Source organism: Dermacentor silvarum, chromosome 3 (genome assembly GCF_013339745.2).
Source record: "Dermacentor silvarum isolate Dsil-2018 chromosome 3, BIME_Dsil_1.4, whole genome shotgun sequence".
Taxonomy (NCBI): domain Eukaryota; kingdom Metazoa; phylum Arthropoda; class Arachnida; order Ixodida; family Ixodidae; genus Dermacentor; species Dermacentor silvarum.
In genome coordinates this window covers 180,933,028-180,956,887 of record NC_051156.1, presented here as the reverse complement: position 1 = coordinate 180,956,887, position 23,860 = coordinate 180,933,028, and the positions used below count along the sequence as shown (strand labels likewise).

Below are 23,860 nucleotides of genomic sequence, written 5' to 3'. Positions count from 1 at the left end.
AGAAAGAGGGGATGGCGAGTGTTGTGAAGAAAACGTCACGTGGACTGCCGGCACCGATATGCGAGAAGTCAGGGGATTAATACCGCTTGCGTCAGCTGGTTGAGACAATAGTAAAAGGGAAGAGCCTCCGCTGAGTAGAAGGGTAGTTCGCCTCTTCTCAACATTTGCTCGTAATATTTCATTTGTTTATATTTCCGCGGTTACTAAGACATTCACAATACATTCTAGCACTATAATGGTCCCTCGACAGCACTTTACAACTGCCAGGGGGCGTCCTAGGGCCTTCTCAGGGACGCTTCCTCGTGCACCGAAAGCTTAAAACAAGAGCGGCGTCCTTTTTTTTTTTTTTAATACAAAGCCTTTCTTGGTGAGCTACCCCCCTTTTCTGTATCGGATATGCTTCTGGCCTCTTTCGTGGGCCGATACCGGAGATGGCGCAGTCTAAAAAAATGTGCGCCGATCACGGGGATAGATTTGGTACCGGTGTTAGCGGTGGTGGTACCAGTAGTAATGGTGGTATCGGTACCGGTGGTACCACAGTTCAGTACCACCGCACGGGGGTGGTACCGCTGTGCGCTGTCAGCGGTGATAAGGGGGAGCGTTCTCGCGTTATTGCCTCATGACATCTATCGTTTCGAACGCTATCGTTGATATGCTGCGCCTGGGGGCCGAAGAAGAGACAGAGGCTGTCGATTGAGACGCTGCGGGCCTCGCAGAATACATTATGGTTCGTACAGCCCCCTATCACCCCAATTCGCTCAGGAAATACTTGAAACAAGTTTTTCATCAACGTCGACTGGAGGTTCAATCGCCTTCCTTATTTCTTTATATTTTCTTGCATTCCGCGCCCATGGGAATAGGTATATAACACGGCTGGGGAAAAGAACCCAGTACCTCGTACTCGGCTTCAGAGAACGCCACAACCACTGAGCCAGCACGAAGAGTCGGTCTTCATTGATACATTACACGTATTTTATCAGAACTTTGGGATCGACTACAGAAAATGCGTCTTTGGAGCTGCAGCACCCACCGAGGTGGACGTTAGGTGCATTAAAAAAAAGTAAGTGATCGCATAAACGACATAAAATAGCGTTTAAATTACTGCCTTTTTGCTAACGTGCTAACGCGATGAGCTGGAACAAGTGCCATGTAGAATAACTGTGTAACTATCATGCGCTTTGAAATCTCGGTCACACTCCGCGGTAGCTCAGTGGATATGATGTGACACTGTTGAATACGAGGTCGTGGGTGAGGGCCCGGCCGCACGGCCCCATTCCGATGGGGGCAGATTGCAAGAACAATCGAGTACCGAGCGATGTTTATATATTCCGTAGTCTCCCGACCAGTGCCTGCGTTGTCATAATCAGATCCCGGTTGTGGCACATAAAAGCCCAGAATGTAATTTTACGTTGCTTGCTAAAAATGATCTTCGCTTCACTTCGTCATGCGGTCAAAAGCGAAATGATGCCCGAGTTCGATATAACGCACACACGAATGAAACATATTTTTTTTTGTTTATTTGATTTAGCTGCCTTGGTTGTCCTAGTTGTACTTAACAACATAGAATCATTTTTAATATATACCTGATGCTCGGTGATGTTTGAGTGCCCAATATCTCTTCTTCTGTGAATGGTCCGCAGTTCCCACTTGTAAGCAAAGGGATCTTATTTGAAACACAAGCTTTTTTATTATTTTCTTAGATAAATATTGAGATTATAATGTCTCTCCAACGTACACTTATTTGCAAAGTGTGGAAGTGTCAATCCGTGCCTCATAATCAGAACTGGTTTTGGCACGTAAAACCCCAGAAAGAAGAAGAAGAAGAACGTCCTTTCTTTCTGTTGGCCCTAAAGGCTGCTTCTTGTGTTGCACTGCTGCTTTACAGAAAAGCTAGATTGCGGGTTTCGAGTGCATTAAATAGTTTTTGAAGGCTACACATGACAGAATCTGCGCCAAGCTTTAAGTAGCTAGGAAATGCATTGTAATTACTGAAAGGCTGATCATAACATAATGCTCTAAATACTTTAAAAGCATAACAATGAAACTTATGCACACAGTATTAAGGGCAGAGGAGAAAACTATTGAATTTCCTTGCTGGTTTGCATGTCTGATACTAAAACCAGTTGAAGTAAGTGTGATGGGAAACAAACTCGCTGTTTCCGTTAAGCCCAGGATCCTTTAATAATGACACGGCATCACAGTAAGCTTCTCTGTGGGAATACCAACTGATGTCTGTTAACCGTTTCACCAATTTATAAGTTCCTTGTGCTCACGGTTTCTCTGCGAACATAGAAAATCAGTTTTTCTTTTTTAAAGCTCAAGAAAAAGAGAGAGGCAAAGGGAGGGAGACAGGGAAAAAAAGCCATTCCCCATCGTTAGGGTATCACTTAGCGTTAGTACTATTCTGCGCACTCGAGGCAGACATTCAGTCACATTTGTTTGCTACCAACCTTTACCCCACGCCGAGCTCTGAGTAAGGAAATACGTTCCATTCAAGATTAAAAGAGTTCATTGTTTCGTCGGAAGTGCTTTTGGGCGCTCCGGCGATTCGAATTTGCGTGACAGTGCAACGGAAATAAGCGAATGAAACAAATTGCAGCACGCTACTTATGCACTCCCTCTGGACCCTTCTCATCGACCGAGTTTAGCTATCACGCACAACTTCGCAAGGCCATGGCGGTATCCATTTGGCGTTAGCTTTCGGGCCAGAAAAACGAAACAAGTGCAAGAGACGAGGTCAGCCAGAGAGCCACGCGCGCACAATCACACACGTACCTACGCCACGCACACCGCGCCAGCCCTGCTACCTCTTATAAAACTCGGACACAAAAACATGGCGCCCCCCAGCGATCGCGCGCTCGGGGCGCCACGTATATATATAAATTTTTTGCTCTTTCTCGCGGCTCGGCAACCAACCGGAGCGAAGGCCACCGCCACCTCCTCTCTCTCACCAATCTCTTTCTCTTTTCTCTCTCGCTTTTCTCTCGCCACGGGTCGCGAGACATCGCGAGAATCGTCGTCGGCCGGGGTACTCGGGAAAGGGGGCGGGAAGCCGACGTAGTACACTCGCGCAACGGCGGGGTGAAGCAAGTACTACGTGCGCAGGACAGCGCAGGGTGACAGACGAATAGAAAGTGTAGCGGTGGGTGTGGGAACAAGAGCTTGAGAGAGAGTACGGCGTTGAATACAGCGGCGGCGTTACGGAAAGCGAGAAAGCGCGAGACGGTGTTCAGGCACCGGCGCGTCGTCTGCTCCGGACGCTGCGCTCGTTGTCGTCTGCTGCTGCGCGGCGTGGGCCAGCCGGAGGGCCCGGGAGGCGCATGGTTCTGACTTTGGTGCGTGACGCGCAAAGTGTCTTTTCTTTTTTTTGTCGCCGCAAGTGAGGCTCACGGTCGACGCCTGCGCGCGCCGATCGGAGCGATTGTTGTGCCAATTTTGTGAATCGTCAAAGCGTTTTCTGGAAAAAAACGTTTTCCGATTGCCCTCGGCGTTGTCTCCGAAGTGGTCTCTCAGAATAGAGTCATAAACAAGGCTGTTACTCGGCGAAGTTTGGAGTTGCGAGGCCTACAGAGAGAAAGAAACGACGTAAAAGTTGGCGGAAGTGGTACTTGAGCGCCGTCGGTGGACCCAGTGAAAGTCCCGGGGAGAAGAACTTTTCCTCGGATTCGTCGAACGTAAGTGTAAGAGTTACCACGTTCAGTTTGCGCAGCTTCTCGCCGTCTTAGAGCACGTTCCACGCATGATGCAGCCGGAATTGCAGTTGTCGCGACGGTAGTCGAAACGAGGTTCAATTCGGAAGGACGATGAAGTTTACTGCTTGTTGTTTTTAGTTTTGACAAGAAAGAAACGGCAGGAAAAGGGGAAGTACTTTTCGTTGTCTGTGAAGAAAGTGGAAGTCATGCATTGTTGACGTTTATGTATTACAGCTCATGGATCGATTCTATAAATGTTTGCTGAGTAAGATGGCTGAAGTCCAATTACATGGAAGGTTGTTAAAGCGTCAGCAGCTTGCGCCAGTTTGCGGTCGCACTGCTACGAAATAAGCACTGTAGAAAAAGCTACGAACACAGACCTTTGCCCTTGAATGCTACCGGGTCTGGCTCGCGTGTTTGCCGTACTGTACAATAAGTTTTAATGAGTAAAAAACAGCGCAGAAGAGAAAGTTAACTAACGACGTAAGGGTTTTATGACGCTGTGTGTGGGCTAAGCGCGACGGCGCAGCGCTTCTTCTGAAGTCGCAAGAAAATCTTTTGTTCATCTTTACTTACAATAAAAACTTAAAAAGCGAAAACACTCCACGCGTTGCGTCCAACATTTCCACCCCGTGATTTACACTGGCTTGCAGTTTCACTGATAGAAATGTCTTAATTGTTTCAATGAAATCTAAACCCCAAATTAAAAACGTCACGGTTGTCATAACAAAGATTTGCACCACTACCAATGTGGAGGACGAAAATGAACCAACTCTTGTTTTGTGTGGCGCTTAATCATTTCGTTTGAGTTTCGTCGTGGTACATAAGGTGGAGTTCTTCTCTTTCCTAGTTTTTCCTAGTTATTTTCTTTCTTTGTTTAAAAATATTTTACAGAGACCACTCTGTATTGAAGAAACGGCGGGGGTGTTGATAAAAAAATCTGCATCGTACCTGTACCATTCACAATAAATAGTAGCGCCATTATAACCATCCTATGTGAAAGCGACACCAAACTTAGTCGGGGGAAGGAACAAGTACTGCCACTACAAATTCAAATGCGAACAATTCCCGAACTGCTTCGATGCGTTGTTCCATATCCAGGTTCACCTGCGTTTGTAAGAGCGACTTAATTAAGACTTTCAAACGTGCACTTTGGACTACTTCATGCAAAGCAATTACCAATCGCACTGTCGCGTAATTATGCGTAACAATGCATTCTGATCAATTGTTTCCAGTTCACATTTCTATGTGCCATGTGTCCCAGCTAACTTTAGCCAAGCTGTACAACGAAAAAAATATGCATATATATATATATATATATATATATATATATATATATATATATATATTGAAAACACATGATGCAAGATACAGTTATAATCACGCCTTTCCTTTATTTTGGTAGCGCCTATATTTTAGCCTCTATGACTGCTGGTTTTTCTCCTGATGAGGGAGCTAGTGGCCGAATACTGCACCAGGCAGGCCAATTCCTATTCTGGTGAGGGGGTGACTTCGTTCAAGTTGGAGTTTAGTGGGCCTTTCTAATTTGGTTGCACCTGGACTAGTATAGCCCCACTAGCTCTCGGTGGTATTTAAAAAAATTTTTTACGGTGTCAGGCGCCACTTCATGCCTGAAAATGCAGTGGACTGGAGGAGGATTTCAACTTACCACCTTCAGATTAGAAGCCGGGTGTTCTACCTCTGCTCCATGCCACCACTATATTGTAATCATAGAGGCATTGCGCAACCAAGGAGTACAGGAGGAATACGTGAATATCTTGGCAAATATCTACCAGGATTCTACAGCTACCTTGGTTCTCCACAAGTGGTTCTCCACAAGAAAAATAGGAAGTTACCTATCAAGAAAGGGGTCAGGCAAGGAGACACAATCTCTTCAATGCTATTCACTGCATGCTTAGAAGAAGTATTCAAGCTCTTAGACTGGGAAGACTTAGGAGGGAGAATCAACGGCGAATATCTCAGCAACCTTCATTTGCAGATGACATTGTCCTATTCAACAACAATGGGGACGAATTACAAGAAATGGTTGAGGACCCTAACCGAGAAAGTGTAAGAGTGGGGTTGAAGGATTAATATGCAGAAGGCAAAGATAAAGTTCAATAGCCTGACAAGAGAACAAGAATTCAGGATCACCAGTCAGCATCTAGAGTCTGTAAATGAGTACGTTTATCTAGGTCAATTACTCACAGGGGACCCTGACCATGAGAAAGATATTTACAGAGTAATAAAATTTGCTTGGAGTACACACGGCAGGCATTACCAAATCTTGGCTGGGAGCTTACACATGGAGCAGAAACTTGGAGGTTAACAAAGAAGATCGAGAACAAGTTACGGACCGCACAAAGAGCGATGGAACGAAAAATGTTAGGCCTAACGTTAAGAGACAGGAAGAGAGCGGTGTGGATTAGAGAGCAAATGAGGTTAGCCGATATTCTGCAGTTGACATTGAGGGGAAAAATTGAGCTGGACAGCCCACGTAATACATAGGATGGATAACCGGTAGATCATTAGAGTTATAGAATGGATACCAAGAGACGGGAAGCGCAGTCGAGAACGGCAGAAAACTAGGTGGGGTGATGAAGTTAGGAAATTTGCAGGCGCAAGTTGAAATCAGCTAGCGCAAGACAGGGGTAATTGAAGATCGCAGGGTGAGGCCTTCGTCCTGCAGTGGACGTAAATATAGGCTGGCGATGATGATGGTGATATTTTAGCGCTTCTGAGCTCGTTTACTGTTAAATTACGCCACCCGATATGCATGCGTGGGTGCCTCATACTACAGCCGAACGCTTTTATAACGAAGTGCTTGGGGCCTCCGAAGTCATTCGTTATACAGGTCACTTCGTTGTAAAGGGTCTGTCACAATTAGAACATCGGGAATATGAAGAGAACTATATTGGAAAGATCAACGAATATTCCCCCTCGCTGTTATGTACGACACATCGTTACGAACCTACTGCCCTTAATTTGACCTAAGAAACTGAATACATGCGGCGATCCGGATCGCATTATAAAGTAGTGTGATAAGGTCTAGAAGTGTTCGCCGCTTCATTAAACTTCATTTGCACAAAGATTTTTTTTCTGTAAACTGTAGTGACCCCGTGACCCTGTAGTGAACTCCGTATAGTGTAGTGTAGTGTAAACTGTAGTGAACCCCGTGGCCCGGCCTCTAATAAATCATTGTTGAAAGTAGCGCTTGTGTTTATCTATGTTGCTGTCCGTTGTTTTGGAAGTTCGATAGATAGAAGCTTGTGTTATCTATGTTGCTGTCCGTTGTTTTGGAAGTTCGATAGATAGATAGATAGATAGATAGATAGATAGATAGATAGATAGATAGATAGATAGATAGATAGATAGATAGATAGATAGATAGATAGATAGATAGATAGATAGATAGATAGATAGATAGATAGATAGATAGATAGATAGATAGATAGATAGATAGATAGATAGATAGATAGATAGATAGATAGATAGATAGATAGATAGATAGATAGATAGATAGATGACTGCGCGGGGAATCGTTAAGGAACGCCGCATGGGCTCACGTAGGCGGTCGTTTATAAGAGCTTCCCGTTTGTCTGATGCAACAGCGATTGCACGCGAGCGGATTTTCGTATAGACAACTGCGTGCCACAGTCAACAGAGCGACGAGGCATGCTTCTTTTAATGAACGGGACTGTTTTGCGTTTTGTTCTTGATTCACTCTCCTATATAAATAATCCACCAGGATTGTCAAGGGGCGCTAAAAATTTGCCTTTACTCCTGCTTTCGCCGCGACTTTCATTATGTTGTTTCGTTATACTTCTATAGTCGGCCGCACTTCGCTTCCTTCCCCTTGCCCACCTCCCTCCAAATAGGCCTAGAGCCACCATTTAAATACGTTATTCCCTCTTTCCTTGTGCGTGCGTGCCTGCGTACGTGCGACATTCCCTCGAACAAAGTGACAGAAGCCGCGGTCAACGCCGCGCGCCGCACAGGATTTACGCTCGGCGCGCCGCGTCTTCGCTCGTTCACACGGGATGTCCGACACGCGATTCTAGCTCACTTCGCACATCGTGCATCCTCGTCATCGCGGGCGCCCGCCCGCTGGAGTGGCTTGTTTCGCTTGGCCCAGTGCCCGAGCCCTCTACCCACTCTCCCCCCTCACCATCATCGCCTCTCATTTTCACACTTGCTATTTCTCGCGAGAAAAGTGCCTCGGCGGTGTTGGTTGTGTACCGCTTGTATGTTATTTGCTTCCGGTAAACACGGAGCGAGACGCAATACGGGGGAGAAAAAAAATACAAAAGTGTTTCCGAGGAGGTGTTTACGTACCAGCCTTGATATCGCTTGTGTTTGCAGCGGGCAAACAGGACCGAGACACAACACCGCGCAAAACGAGCCGTCGTTATATCGGCGTTGCGCTCCGCAGTCGCGACGATTGATCGGCGAAAGATGCCGTCACAGAACCTCGGCCTGGTCTGGCCGGTCGCCGCTTTTCTGCAGCGGTTACTGGCAGAGAGGGGAAGTCCGCTGATAGGAGAGCGTAGCCGAGTTTCTCTGTCTTTTTTCCTTGGACGGTCCCCGCTCGGCTGCGCACGTCTTCATGCCGAACACGCGTGGTGGTGAGTAACGATTCTCGCGTTTCCTTTAGCGCGGGAAGTCGTTGAGCATGATTGGCAAGTGAAGGAAGCGAACGAACGGTTGAATGAATGAATGAATGAATGAATGAATGAATGATATTCGGTTTGGAATATAACGGTTGGTTTTCCTAAATGAACGGGTGTTGGGATAAATGTAGCTGGCATGTTGACATGTCATTTTTTTTTCGCTTGGTTTGCTACACGGCATAACGTCAGGTCATTTATGACATCTTTCGTGCTTAGTTTGGTGTTCTGTTTTCTTGCGGATTACTGACATTACGTTCTTCTCCCAGCCAGTGTGAAACGCTTTAGTGTAGTTTTTTTTCCACTTCCAGATTTTCTTTGTTTAGAAATTTGGTTCTTTAGCTACGATTTTGGATTAACAGACCATGTTTTCCGCTATGTCAAAGCTATTATCTTGGCATAGCAAAGTTATGTCAAAGCTATGACATAACAAGGAGGGAAAATAAGAGGTGGAAGGCAGAGATGTTAACCAGGTAAGTGTCCGGTTGGCTACTCTGCACAGGGGGATGGGGTAAGGGCAGAAAAGATAAGGAAACAAGAGAAGATAAAAAAATGAGCGCATCAGTTCGCACGTTGTATGGTTTTTCAATGAGTCCTCTTTCTTTGAAAAAGCATACTGCCGCTTTTAAAGCAGTTGGTGCCGACGTCAACACGAACGGCATGGAGGGAAATTGGAAGAGGAGAAAACATCTCGAGGTTGATGTTGATTCGTGGCGAGTAAACTATTTTCTCTCGCAAATCCGTAGAGCTGGGATCAGGAGGTGCATATGTATAGACGACGCGGGGAGCACAAGGAACCACTGAGGGCACGTGTTCCTATATCCACTTCGCTTGTTCTTTTTCGAGCGATGTTCGTTTTGCGCGAGTGCGCTCGTGGCGTCGCTCGTGCTAGAGGCCTATGCCGCCTACGTGGCACGCGCAGTTCTCGTGCGACGTCAGTGGACCGCAGCCAAGGTTTATGACGACTTCCAGGCCCTGTTCCCACTTTTTCGAAAAGCTGTTCTTTTTTTTTCAATTTTTTCTTTATTTTTTCGCGAGTCGCGCACCTGCCGCTAAAGTTGAAGGCATCAGGGCGTCGGAAAAACGTGTATTCTCCTCCGGAAGTCGCCAGCGTTGGTTAACGTGAACTTACTGCCAGTTTCAAGCGCATCAAGCCTGCGTCGCTTTAGCAATGAGTGCGTAACTTCAGCACACTTGGGTACCGTATATTACTGGCTTAAGCCAGTCAGTGGGATTGCTCGACATTTCCGCTGTGAACGTCGGTAGCCCCCCCCCCCCCCCTACCCTCCCTCCCCCAAAAAAACAATAAAATAAAAAAATAAATAGAGAACTGTGCATGACTTTCAGGACCACGCCACCGCATATACCGTGGGAGTGGTTCATTAAATGACATTATTCCTAGAGTAAACGTACCAGAACGCACAGGTACTACAACTAGATAACGAAAAAAGCAGTAGTAGTCTAGCAGAAATGCTGTGTCACTGAAGAGGTTGATAGAGGAAGTATAAAAAGACAAAATAGTTTACCAACGGTAGTTCTGCTTGACTAGGGTGCACAGAGGGAAGCGAACACATGGAAAGGAGAAGAGCACCGAGAAATTAGATAGTGGATCATTCATATCTCCCACAGTACACACGTCAAGTCCCATTTACAAGATACTTATTTCATTTCAACTTACTTTCCTCTAGTTCAACTTACCTTCCTCACTTTTTGTCACCGCCCAATTCATGGCCGATCGCCCAGAGTGGGTTGCGCCATTTCATTGAGGAACAAGAACGTGAAGAAGAAGTGAACCACGTAAGCTATCCAGCGGGAGCATACATGATTCTCGGTGTCTACTGTGTAGGCCCGCAGACCTCAGGAACTTGAGCAGCGCAAATATTGCCTTCTCCGGGGAGTTCCTTGAGAAAAACTGGCCCAGATTGAGACCATCATTACTCTGCTTTTGGCACTATATATAGCACGGAGAAACACAGAGAAGGTGCGCGAATGTCTCGTCACAGCTGTCAATGAAAGTTTCGTACATTGCAAGTAGTGATACACGCATGATAGTGCATAGCCCCGAGCCACGTTTCGCTAAGCGAACTAGATAAAACAACATGAAGGACAATCGTAGTTTGAAGAAAGAAAGTGGACGAGGATATAATACGCTCTCTCAGAAACCTGAACACCAGTGTGCCAATTTAATATCGTGATAATGAACAATTTCACACCTGGATCCTCAGAGTGTTCACGATGTCTCTCGACACGAGTGGCTGCTGTGCTACAGATAAGGAAGTGTGTGCTGATTAAGGCAGACATTACTGGTGGCTGTATTTGTGATCGGCAAGGTTCTTTGGAGACAGTATACTTCCAGTAATTTTTCTGGAGCCCGCTGCAGATATAATAGTCGTGCTTATCGTCATAGTGATTGTCTTCATCACGTTTCCTCGGCAATTAAAGAATGTGTAACCAGAAAACTGAACTTGTAGACGCCGAGGATTCTCTTCTGGGCCCACGACGTGTGATTCGTAGTACCACATGCGCCGTGTCAGGTGTTGCCAGGTCAAAGACGATTTGTCGTTTTCTCAAAGGTCATATACGCGCTCCCGCGTGTCATTGTTATCGAGTAGATAAAAAGCGTGACGTCATAATATGTGGTGGTGCCACCGTCACACTCCGCATGAGACATAACAAAATAATTAGGGATTTCATATACCGTTTCAACGAGAGCTCCTTTGGTGACGCCCCACAATGCCTTCTGGACAGCTGTGATAGCGAGGCTAGAGAGACAGGGATGTAACTGTAAATACTCAACAACGATTTAGTCTTACACATCTGCCTCTTCTTATATTATACAGCAGTTAACGTATCAATGAGATGACAGTGACAGTTCATTGTCGCAGAAGAAAACGCCGATTTGTCTGAACAAAAACTTGTTATTTCCTGCTTTGTTTCGTCCGTGTCGTCTTTTTGTTCACTTGTTGCGTGTGCCCGCGTCCCTCAACTGTTGTAAACTCACGTGACCCACTCTCAAAAGCACCATGGAAGCGGCTTCCGGGCGTACCCCCCGGCGCAACAGTCGTTTGCAGTCGTTTGCTGTTTTTGCCTCCACTTTGCCTGTTTGTTTACCAATAAGCAGTTTGTCATTAGCCTCGTGGTTCTCAGCGAAAATCTTCAACCAAAGTTCAGGCGCAGCACGCCCCTCCTAGTGCCGCTCCGAGAACTTTCGCAAGACAGATAATCTCCACGATAGCAAAGTTGATGTGTATAGAACACGTATATTCAACGAGCTCTACGCGCGTCTGTGTGCCACAAGTAAATAGGCGGATACGTATATTTCTCCCGAAGTGCTAAGCCAAAAATACACATAAATGAAAAAAAAGAAGCCTCACGCACTTGCCACGCATTGAGACTGCACCGCTTTTGTCACGGCTTTGTTTATTTTTTGCCCGCCGCACCCTCGTATAGTGGTTGAGAAGCTTAGAGATAGCAGCCGCAATGCGCTCCGAACCGCAGGCATATAGAGACCGCGAAACGACGCCGCGCAGAGCAGCGGCAGCGGAAATATGAATGCACTACATAAATTATGAGCCCAGTCCGTCTCTGTTTCTCGCTGCAGGAAATTCGCATCCATACAGAGGCCAGAAGTCGCCGAAGTGAAAGGAAGAAAAGCTTAGGAACCGACAGGAAGGCTATAATCTTGGTGTCATTTCTCCGTCTCTTTTTCATTACACCGCATATATAGCTGAAACGTTGAGTGCGCGGTATTTGATGTAGGCTTATAATAAACGTAGCGAGAGCGCGCGTATTGCGCTCACGCTGGGACCGTAGCGAAATGTAAAGGTGAAAGGGCTTGGCCATGCGGATAAAAGAATGGCGCGCCGGGCCACAAAAGACGTAGACCCTGTGGACCGCGCAATGAATAAAGGTTGCCAGGAGAAACGGCGTTCCCCTTCATTTTATAAATATATATATATATATATATCTGTCCTTTGTGCGACGGCATAAAAAAATTGAGGGAGAAGAAGCACGAACTTGAATGTGAAATGTCGTGTGTACACAGAACCAACACTTGCGGCTAATGGATGGCTATTAAGGGACCACGCGGGCTCGCTTATATAGAAAGCCCCGAAAGCGCGTGATGGTCGTACTGTGGGCTTGGACGTTGTCGGAAGCCGCTATTGACTTAGCGATCGGAAAGCGTGGCAGAATAGCGCGTGTCGATACGTCAGTGTTGTATGTTATACCAGTTCGTTACAGTGGGGCTAATAACACGGGAGAAGGAAATGTGTTGGAACGCCTTTGCAAACAGACTTTTTTTTGGAAGCGTTATATACTATATAGCAGTCGGCTGCTATATCTGAAACTGCACTTTAAGCTTCGACAAATGTTAGAGTATTTTATTCAACGGTGCACTCGTTTGGCATCTACAACGGCATCGCTCCAACAAGGTGTAGCGTAGTGGTTAAATGATATAAAAGACTCACGTGAGATTACATGAGCAAAAAAAATAATAATAATAATAAAGGTAACCTATTTACTCAGCTAGCCTCACCCTCTCGAGTGAGGCTAGCTTAGCAGGACTATTTGAGGAATTATCAGGCATTGCCTGGGATATTATTGGCCTTAGTGAGGTTAGAAGAACTGGTGAAGCTTACACAGTGCTGACTAACGGCCACGTCCTCTGCTACAGAGGTCTTCCAGATAAGAGAGAATCCGGGGTAGGATTTCTAGTCCATAACAACATAGCGGGCAACATTGATGAATTTTACAGCATTAGTGAGAGGGTAGCAGTCGTCATAATAAAGCTGAATAGGAGGTACAAAATGAAGGTAGTACAAGCCTACGCCCCAACTTCCAGTCACGATGATGAAGAGATAGAACAGTTTTATGAAGATGTGGAATTAGCAATGAGAAAGGTCCAAACTCAGTATACTGTAGTCATGGGCGACTTCAATGCAAAAGTGGGCAAAAAGCAGGTTGGCGAGCAAGCAATCGGAAACTACGGCATCGATTCTAGGAATGCAAGAGGAGAGATGTTGGTGGAATTCGCGGAAAGGAATAGGCTCCGAATAATGAATACATTCTTCAGGAAGCGCACCAACAGGAAGTGGACCTGGAAAAGCCCTAATGGAGAAACAAGGAATGAAATAGATTTCATACTCTCTGCCGATCCAAGCATAGTGCAGAATGTAGAAGTGTTAGGTAAGGTAAAGTGCAGTTACCATAGGTTAGTGAGGTCTAGGATTTCTCTCAATTTGAAGAGAGAAAGAGTGAAATTAGTCAAGAGGAAACAGGCCAACGTACCTAGATGCAGTAAGGGTGAAAGCAGACCAATTCAGGCTGGTGCTCGCCAACAAATATGCAGCTTTAGAACAGGAAGATGAAGATAACATAGAGCTAATGAATGAAACCGTAACTAGGCTGATCTCAGAAGCAGCAATTGAAGTGGGAGGTAAGGCACCAAAGCAACCTGTAGGGAAGCTCTCCCAAGAAACAAAGGACCTAATAAAGAAACGACAAAACATGAAAGTGTCCAACTCAAGAGATCAGATAGAATTCGCTGAACTGTCAAAACTGATCAACAAGAAGAAAGTAAGGGATATTCGAAATTATAACGTGGGAAAAATTGAGGAAGCCGTAAAATATGGACGCAGCATGAAATCAGTAAGAAGAAAACTAGGCATAGGACAAGGCAAGATGTATGCACTGAAAGATAAGCATGGTAATATCATCAGCAATTTCGATGACATAGTAAAAGCAGCAGAAGAATTCTATACTGACCTGTACAGTAGCCAAAACAGCCAAGCTACTTTCATTCGAAATAGTGATGAACCGGATACAGAAGCTCCTTCTATAACTAGCGATGAAGTTAGAAGGGCCTTGAAAGACATGACCAGGGGAAAAGCGCCTGGAGAAGATGGAATAACAGTAGATTTAATCAAAGATGGAGGAGATATCATGCTTGAAAAGCTTGCGGCCCTTTATACGAAATGCCTCACAACTTCAAGTGTACCAGAGAGCTGGAAGAACGCCAACATTATACTTATCCATAAGAAGGGAGACGTTAAAGAACTGAAGAATTACAGACCCATTAGCTTGCTTTCAGTATTGTATAAAATATTCACCAAGATAATTTCCAATAGAATCAGGACAACACTTGACTTCAGTCAACCAAGAGAACAGGCTGGCTTCAGGAAAGGATATTCTACGATGGACCATATCCATGCCATCAATCAGGTAATCGAGAAATCTGCGGAGTACAATCAACCTCTCTATATGGCTTTCATAGATTATGAAAAGGCATTCGATTCAGTAGAGATACCAGCAGTCATAGAGGCATTGCGTAATGAAGGAGTAGAGGAGGCATACGTGAATATCTTATCAAATATCTACAAGGATTCCACAGCTACCTTGGTTCTCCACAAGAAAAGTAGAAAGATACCTATCACGAAAGGGGTCAGGCAAGGAGACACAATCTCTCCAATGCTATTCACTGCATGCTTAGAAGAAGTATTCAAGCTCTTAGACTGGGAAGGATTAGGAGTGAGGATCGACGGCGAATATCTCAGCAACCTTCGGTTTGCAGATGACATTGTCCTATTGAGCAACAATGGAGAGGAATTACAACAAATGATTGAGGACCTTCATCGAGAAAGTGCAAGAATTGGGTTGAAGATGAATATGCAGAAGACAAAGATAATGTTCAATAGCCTGGCAAGGGAACAAGAATAGGATCGCCAGTCAGCTAGAGTCTGTAAAGGAATATGTTTATCTAGCGACCCTGATTGAGCAGAAGAATTTGGGTTGGAGTGCATACGGCAGGCATTGCGGGAGCTTACCACTGTCGTTGAAAAGAAAAGTGTACAATCATTGCATTCTACCGGTGCTAACATATGGGGCAGAAACTTGGAGGTTAACAAAGAAGCTCGAGAACAAGTTAAGGACCGCACAAAGAGCGATGGAACGAAAAATCTTAGGAGTAACGTTGTGGATCAGAGAACAAACGGGGTAGATATTCTCGCGCTTCTTCCGAAACGACAACACACATTCGTCCAACCTCTTCCGAAAATCTTATGGCAGACCCAAATGACAACGTTCTTCACCAAGGCTCTGCATCATTTATACTCGAACGCCGAGCTCCCTATACCTATGGATGCTGATACGTCAAATATCGCACTTTACCGGGCTTTACGGGATCTATAAATCATTGTGAGCGTGACAGGTGAGGCGATGCTCTAAGAACGCGCGCGCGCGTGCACACAACGCAAACACACACACGCACACACACACGAACGCGCACGCGCGCACGCGCGGTTTTGTTTCATGTACAACCACGTATCGCAGACACTCATTGCAACTAGCTATAGAGCCACCTGTGGCTCGGCGTGGCATTCACGAATACCTGTTCATTCCAAACTGGGATGGCCAACAGGCCTGCATGTGACAAGTGCGTCTGCAAGTAGATGGTCAGCCATCTCCTTTACATGTGACTGCCCTCATTTCTGTGTGACGAGAAAAGCGCTCTCGACGGCGCTTGGCAAACTAGACGATCGTACCTCGATGAAGGAGAGCAACCTATCGGACACTGGTGCAGGCCGAGTTCAACACAGACGGCTTTAGACGCGTTTCTCCGCTATTTGAGGCCCATACAGAATGCGTGACCGACCCTGAGCTTACATATAGTTCGTTGCAGGGTGCGCCCCTTTTATATATCTATTTCTTTATGTCTCCTTTCTTTCTGTCAATTGTCATTCCTTTTACCTCTTTCTCAAGCACACGCTAGCCAGTCGGTTTTTACACCGACTAACCTCCTTCTCTATCCCTCTCTTTTACCTCATCATTCCTCTCTGTTCCATCTCGCCCGCCATGTCTCCATATAGTTTCGGCGCCTCGAGAAAGCGTTTATTTTTTTCCCTCGCGTTAGCCTTATCTAATCAAATGACTACATCTCTTTCTCCGCCATTCTTTCCCGCCTAAATCAGAGAAGCCGAGCGGTCGCGTCAAAAGTCCGGGACCCCTCGGCCACAACCGCGGCGAATTCGGCGCCAGGGGTGCGCCCGCGGTGGCAACGCGAATGACGCGGACGCGTGAATCAGCCCGAGTGAAGCGGAGATATATACCCGGCCGCAACCGAGGACGGGGCAACCTCTTGCGCCTTTGCCCAGGCGCGTAACCCCGCACCCACTTCCCCACCCAGGCCCCCCAACCTTAGCTTTGCTCTCCCTGTTTCTTTCCCTTACGTAGACTTCCGTGGCCCCCAAAATCTAGGCAGAAGAGCAGGTGGGGAGGGGAGGGGGGGGGAGGGAGTGTTGCACGCTCGCTTAGCGTCGGGCGATGTGCGCCGTTTATTTTGGTGCCAAGGTAGCGCGACCGGCTGAGTCTAATGCGAAGCCGGCCCCGCTCTTTTCTGTTTTCTTGCTTTCTCCGGGCCTCCCCTATTTTTTTGCTACCGGCCGCGCTCTAACTCACCTCCCGCGCGGCACTCGCTATATGCACGGCCGAAGGTGTTTCGCCGGGTGACGGTGACGCGAGAACGAGCAAAGGACTCCTTCGTCTTGAGCCGGCGACAAAAGGAGAAACCGTGGAGCCCGGCCCACCAGTATATACACACAAAATCCACTGCATGGCCCCGGGACGGAGGTGGTTGCTTTCGGGTGACGCGTGACGCAAGAGGTGGGATAAAACGAGACACCCCACACCCGCCGCCGTAACAACCACCACCACCGCGCTGTTTGCCAGCGAACGACTGCGTCACGACCCGTCGCACAGCTCCTTTGTTTCCAGTCTCTCTCTCTCTCTCGCGCGCTCGACCCTCTCTTTTGTTTGTTGGTTCGGGTCTGTCTTATTTTCGATCTGCGGTTGGTCGTCTTCCACAGGGGAGAGAACAAAGGACGTCAGGGAGGAGGCGACGGATGACGCCGGGGGTTTCTCGGCCTGGTACACGTTCCTCGTTATTCCGGCTCGTATATCTGATGTAGAGCAGAAAACTGTGACCATACGTCGGCGATATCCAGAGTGGACTTTCTCTTCTTGTCTTAATCTTTCTCTCCCCTTTTTCCTTCCGCCAGTGCAGGGTAGCCAACCGGGTTCAGTCCTCATTAACCTCCCTGCCTTTCATTTATTCATTTCTCTCTCTTTCTCTCTGACGCGTATATGTGGTTGTTGGTGCACGCTCGTTGGTATGGGGCTTCTTGCTCAATGACGTCGGAGGAAAAAACAGGACGCGAAACGGCCCCAAAACCGTATCCACCAGAAACAGCGAGCGGCATGCGTGGCCTGATGACAACGACGAAGTCGACGACGGCACGACAAAGACGGTGACGTCACTGCGATTGCGACGCGACCAGTGGTAAAGACGGCATGTATGATGGCTCAGACATCGAAAATTGAGTCATGGGAAGCAACGAATTGCGTTCTTCTCCGGCGATTCTTCTGCAAAAGAAACACGATGCACTCGTATAGGTAATAGACACCGATAAAGTGGCAGAAGGGTGTACACTTCAGCCACACCGTGTACACAGCGTGGGTGAATGGTGCTTAAATTGCCTAGAAAATCAGCTTTTATGCACCAAGGTGGCTCGCTAATAAGCTCCTCGGTATGTCTTGAGAAGTAGCGACAGATGGAGGCACATTGCGAGACGGGCGAACAATTCACGAACAGAACACAAGCCCTTGAGAGCCATCTTGTGAGCCATTCAGCTCAAGATGTCGCGCTGCCCCCCCCCCCCCCCCCCCCCCCGCCTCCACGACACAGTGCCCTGAAATGAGTCCCCTGCTACACGTTACCAATCAGAATTTAAATTCACACCCTTAAGAGCTTCAGGAGGAGCCGGAACACCTCCCGCCATTCTGAATGCCCAGTGTCCTTGCGGAAACACGTCGCCTATACATTAGCATGTGGGGTACCTCGACGCTGCAGCGCCGCCAACAAAGAGTTGCGCTCTGTTGCGAGTCTGACAACCACTCGGCCGCGTTTATACGCGATAATGTTGTGGGACGTTGCGGCGTGCGTGCTTGCAGATATTTAGTTAGAAGATGCGGGAATGCGAACGGTACGTAAACGTTAGCGGACAGGATGCCATTTGATGCCTCGTATTGAACATGTCCAAGACAAGATAAACGATTAGTGACCCTACTGTTTATGGAGAAACAAAAAGAAAAAAATTAGGGGCAGCTTCACACTAACTGGTGCGAAGACTGGGCAAACGGCGAAGCTGGTGGCCCTTCCCTAGCCTTAACTTTGCTTTCCTTTGCTTAACTTGGTTTGTCTTGGTTGGATCTTAGCTTTAAGTTTGCTTTCCTGTGCTTAACTTGGTTTGGCTTGGCTGGTTCTTTGCCAAACTTAGCCGACCCCGTGTCTTCTAAATGCCACTTTATAGTCCGATGTAGCGTTGACGCGCGAGCGCGCTCGGCACGGGGACGCCACACCAGCGAAAGCGCAGCACTCTATCGTCCGGCGCGAGGCGCGGCCGACCTATCCGGCGTTCGTCGGCGTGCCCGGCTGCAGCCGGCGTCGAGATGCGACATGCTGCATGCGACATGCTGCGTCTAGGCGGCGCGGCGCACACGTTGGACTATAGAGGGGTCGGTTTTCGCGCCTTCCATAATCACGGCTATCCACCAGCCCATCTTGCTCGACGAGACGCGGATGCGGTCCATTCTGGGTGACGAGGCCGGTGCGAAATGCAGCATGTCGCATCTCGACGCCGGCTGCAGAGCCGGGGCGCGTATACGGAAAACATATCCCATGCAGAAGGGGGGCGCAGAGCTGCACGCCTATTGGCTCTTGCCGCAGGTCACTTCCGCCAGCATGGCGGCGCCCAGCGCAACGTTAGCTTCCGAGACTTGAGTTTACGCTGCCCCTTTTTTTATTTCATTCTTTTGGATCTCTCTTCATTGAGGACAATGTGTGAGAAAGGGTGCGCCGGAGGACGGGAAAAGGCAGACCGCTGTCACCTGGTGGACTTGTAGGCACAACTGTGGCTGTTGTTAAGGGATCTACACTATTCCTAAATAAACGCATGACTGTTTTGATGATCCAAATACAATCTCACTATCAGGGAGGGAGCAGTCTACCTGACTGGAGTAGTATTTCTTTATTTGGGGTGTTGCTGCGCTGCGCTCTGCAACACCCCAACGACCGCCGTTTCGCATCGGAGCCCGGCACCGTGGCTTCAGCCGCGGCACCGGGGCACAAACTAGAGCAGTATCCGCTTGCGCAAGAGCGGACGCTCGCATCGTCGCACTTTCACTGCAACCAACAAACAAAAAACTTACCGTGTCGGCGTCATTGTTCTCGCCTCAACATACGAGCACCTTCATCTCGCCGTGTTATATTTTTTCCCTGTGAGCGTGCCTACTTTCGTCGTTGAAAACTTGAGCGACGCGGCTTTTCGGCAGCGAGGCGTGTAGCGACGTCAACGACCCGCGGGCACAACCCCTTCGCGAAGCGTTTTGCACAGCGTTTCTTGAACCATTTCAACTTCCTTAGTTCCTTCACGGGGCTTCCTCGCGTATGCCACAAATGGCCAGGTGATGCGACCAGTGTCCACCAGCCCAGCGTGTTCTCCGTTCCAACGCCGGCGGCGGGAAGCCAGCGTCGCGTAAACAAACCTCAAGTCTCGGAAGCCAACGTTGCGCTGGGCGCCGCCATGCTGGCGGAAGTGGCCTACAGCGAGAACCAATAGGGGTGCAGCTCTGCGCCCCCCCTTCTGCGTGGGATATGGTTTCCGTTTACGCAGCCGGGGCACGCAAACGAACGTCGGATACGTCGGCCGTGCCTCGAGCTGTGACGAGGGTAACCTGGGAGAGGGCGGTAACTTCGCTGAGCGATCGATGACGTCACGTGCGTCGCCTAGCAACGCCTCGCACCAGCTATGCGAGGCGTTGATGGCCAACTCGCGGTGACGTCATCACTCGGCGAGGTTTTCCAGCGTACAACTGACGGCAAACGCCCAGGTTAAACAGCTTCGCTGTTAATAACAGGGAGCGTCACCTGATAACCTTGAAGCCCAGTCATAAAAATAGAAAAGAAAGGTTCATGGGAAATAGGTCCTCACCACCATAGAGTGTCATACAATAATTACTGAGAGGGAACTCTGGCGCTAGTGTCTACGCGAGCTGCAATAGGGGCGGTTCACTGTAGGGGTGTGCGAATTTCCGAAACTTTCAAATAACGAATCGAATAGGCGCTATTCATGAATGCGAATATTTTCCGAACACTTTTCGAATATTTCACTACTTCTACTGCGCCCAAATAAACATAAAATTGGAGCAAAGTACGGTAAATGTTGACCCTCGCGGGCAAAGTGTAGACGTAAAACATGACAATTAGCGTAGTGGAGCAGGCTACGTCACTTGGGTAGCCATACTTTACAGGCTGTACAGCAATCATTGCCACTCTCTGAAGAGCCCTGTTCAAGAGCCAAGATCATTTTCATCTGAAAATGATGATGTTTCACTGGCGCCTATTTTTACGGGCACCGCATTGGCGCCTGTGCGATGTCACTACGGGCCAATCCGCGTATAGTAGCACCCGCGCATATATTCGGAACACCAGAACACCGTCCGAAGAGTTCGATCGCAAAGATAAACCTTGCTATCACTGTCAGTGCTTCACCTTTCGTACGAAACTGCCAATTTTCTTTTCAATTTCGCGCCGAGACCACGGGTAGCGTTCAAGTCCTTGTGACGTCATGAATGATGTAGTATTGCCGCATATTTTGTGGCGTTTTATGAAGGCCACCTAGAGCTGCTATTCTCGGTTTTCTAGCCGAGTTGGCAAAGATACTTCTCAGGAAAAGTGGTGGTGACTGCTGGGTTCGGACCTGGACGACACTTTTTTTTTTTTCCCCGCGGGGATTCTCTCTGAAGCACACGCATATAGAATTCTTAGTAGCCTGGGCTGCTTTCAGGCGGATCCTTTGCCTGAAGTAGACACATTCTATACAGTAACGACTAACAGCTCACTAGCTCTGCTCTTCACTTTTTTTTTTTTTTTGACATCTTACCAACATTTTGTGTCGCCCGCTCAGTTGCGGAACCGAGATATTAGTTTACCCCAGTAGGCTTCGGTGATAACCAGGAAAAATGTACTCTATAATGCCACCAGTCTAAACAGAACGGGAGGAACCATTGTTTTCACTTCACAAACATCAGGAAATGAAATCTTGACATTGGCTTGAAACACAAAGATCTTGTTCCTCTTTATTTTCTTCCTTCCTGCTTACGTTCTTTTCCTTCCTTTCTTGCTGTCTACCTTGTTTTTCTTTCTTTCTTTCCTTCTTTCTTTCTTTCTTTCTTTCTTTCTTTCTTTCTTTCTTTCTTCTTTCTTTCTTTCTTTCTTTCTTTCTTACTTTCTTTCTAGCGTTCGCCCTTACCAACGGTCATTGGGCAACTCACAGCCGCGGAACGACTTACTAAACCCGGTGGCTCCGAAAATGAAGACGTCCCAGGGCGCTCCTTGGGGGCAACCGTACAGAAGAAGCGGGAGGCAAAGCTTGGGCAACGCTCGCATCGGGACCCTTTCAGTCTTATTTCTGACACTCCGGGTGAAGCACATTTTGCGCTTCGTGGCTCTCTATACGGCTCTGGTCGCTTGTTTGTCTTCTGATGCAGTTATACAACCTCTGCTCCCCGCTTCATCCGGTAAACCGTGTTCCGGCCCTCATTCTGGCTCCTGCGTTGCTGTGTAAGCGCGGCAGTGTGTGTGAGCGTGCTGCCGGCGTGCATCTCGGAAGAGTTTTATTTTCGGGAAAAAAAAAAGAAGTTCATCGCTTGTTTGAGCGCCCCGTCATGATGTCCTGAGAGGGAGAGTTGAAAGCCACAAGGACGCAACGCGCAAACAACATGGAAGCTCGAGTGTTTCATTGCTTTAGCTGAGCGTGATTAACAACTCGCAAATGGGTTGTCAACAAAGTTTGTCCCCCGAAGCTTGCGAATGAAGCTTGTCAACACTGGTCTTCATCAAATGTTCTGAAGCAACTAAGGGCACAACAAATGTTTCAGCTTTCATAACGAGGGGTTTAGTTGGCGGAGCGGTGATGATGCGTTAGTTTCACACGATTACCATTTCGCAAAAGAGTTTTCAATGATGTTTGTCCACGAAAGGTTGTTAAAGAGAATAGAAAAGAATAGAAGTCGTCAAGTATTCTCCTCAAAGGGCATCAACAAATGATTTCGGGTTTCATAACGAGGGGTTTCATTAGCGGAGCCACTTAGGCAACGTCCATGAGATAATCGTGGCGTAAATCGGTAACACGAACTGCACTCGCTCCGCGGCATTGGCACGTGCACCTTACAAGAACAGCAAGGAAGAGCTGAATAAGTGCAGTGAAGAGCCGTATCAAAACTTCTGTTGTATTAAACTTGTTCTGGCGTATTCTTCTGATTACCAAAACGCGCACAAATACGTAAATAAAAAGCTGCAGTAAGAATCCTGGCTGCGGCCGCGTACGAATGGCTAAAGTTAAGGTTTCCGAACCCAAAGGGCCCAGAGCTTCGGACTAACTTTAACCACAAAGGTTCCTTTAACGTGCAGGCAAACCTTATCGCACGAGTGTTTTAGTGCACCGAACTGCTTCATCGGGTAGCCGTTTCCGTGACTCGATAAGTCCGTTACGCTCGGAGATGATCGCCTGCGGTGACGCTGACGTCGACGGCAAATGTGACGTCACCCTACTCGCGCGCTGATGTCGAGGCGTCAACAGCAACTCAATGACGACACCCCTGTACCTAAGAGGCAGACTTTGGTGGGGCACGACGAAACCGAGGCGGGTCATCTTCGCACCCTATTTACCGATGCTGAGAAAAGCGAAGCGCGCAGTGGTACTTCGAGGACACTGTTGAGAGCGAATCGAAAACGTCGCACAAATCGCCCGCGTAATCAAGACTTGCCTCAGGGGTGCGTCGAGTAAGAGGTTATAATCGATAGGGCACGTACAAGATATGAAGACGTAATCGAAGGCATTTCGTTCAGCAAGGTATAGGTAATGAGTGCTGGAGAGATAGAGATGCTACAGGGGTCATCTATAATGTGCGAGTACATGCTTGGGGTGTGGCATCGAGAAGTGAATTGCTTGGCGCAGTACCTGGTGCAAGGTTGAAATGCGTCTATTGCTTTTTTTGAGTGTACTGAATACCGAGTAAGCTTTGTTATCACTTGGATTAAAATTAGAAGGTTGGCTGCTAAATAGCTTGCTATACGTGAATCATATAAAATAAAAGTTCCAATTAAGGCAAAAGTATGGCGAGAAGGCTATAAGTGAGCCTTTTCACACTGGCTGACGAAAAAAAAAACAGGAACGCTTCCTAAGAACAGAGCAGGCGTGGTTGATGTAGAGGAACCCTAATTGCCCTAATTTTCAGGCGCCAGGTGCAATACGCGCGAACCAGCTGCGCGTTTGTGGCTATAATTTCTCGCGGGTGTGTATTGCGCTGTGCTAAGCACGTTAACATTATCGTTAACGAACTGTCATTACGCATGGAAAACATAAACTCTGTTCTTTGTACTCTGCG

At 47.6% G+C, this 23,860-nt stretch overlaps 1 protein-coding gene across 1 annotated transcript in view; it reads left to right on the top strand.

Moving 5' to 3' along the window:
• The first annotated feature begins 3,062 nt into the window (after positions 1–3,062).
• The window catches only part of LOC119446175 (voltage-gated potassium channel subunit beta-2-like), a 57,829-nt gene continuing 37,031 nt past the window's right edge, over positions 3,063–23,860 (top strand). The window contains exon 1 of the mRNA XM_049664855.1: positions 3,063–3,674. The gene's annotated coding sequence lies outside the window, so the exon portion shown is untranslated. The remainder of the gene's footprint in view (positions 3,675–23,860) is intronic.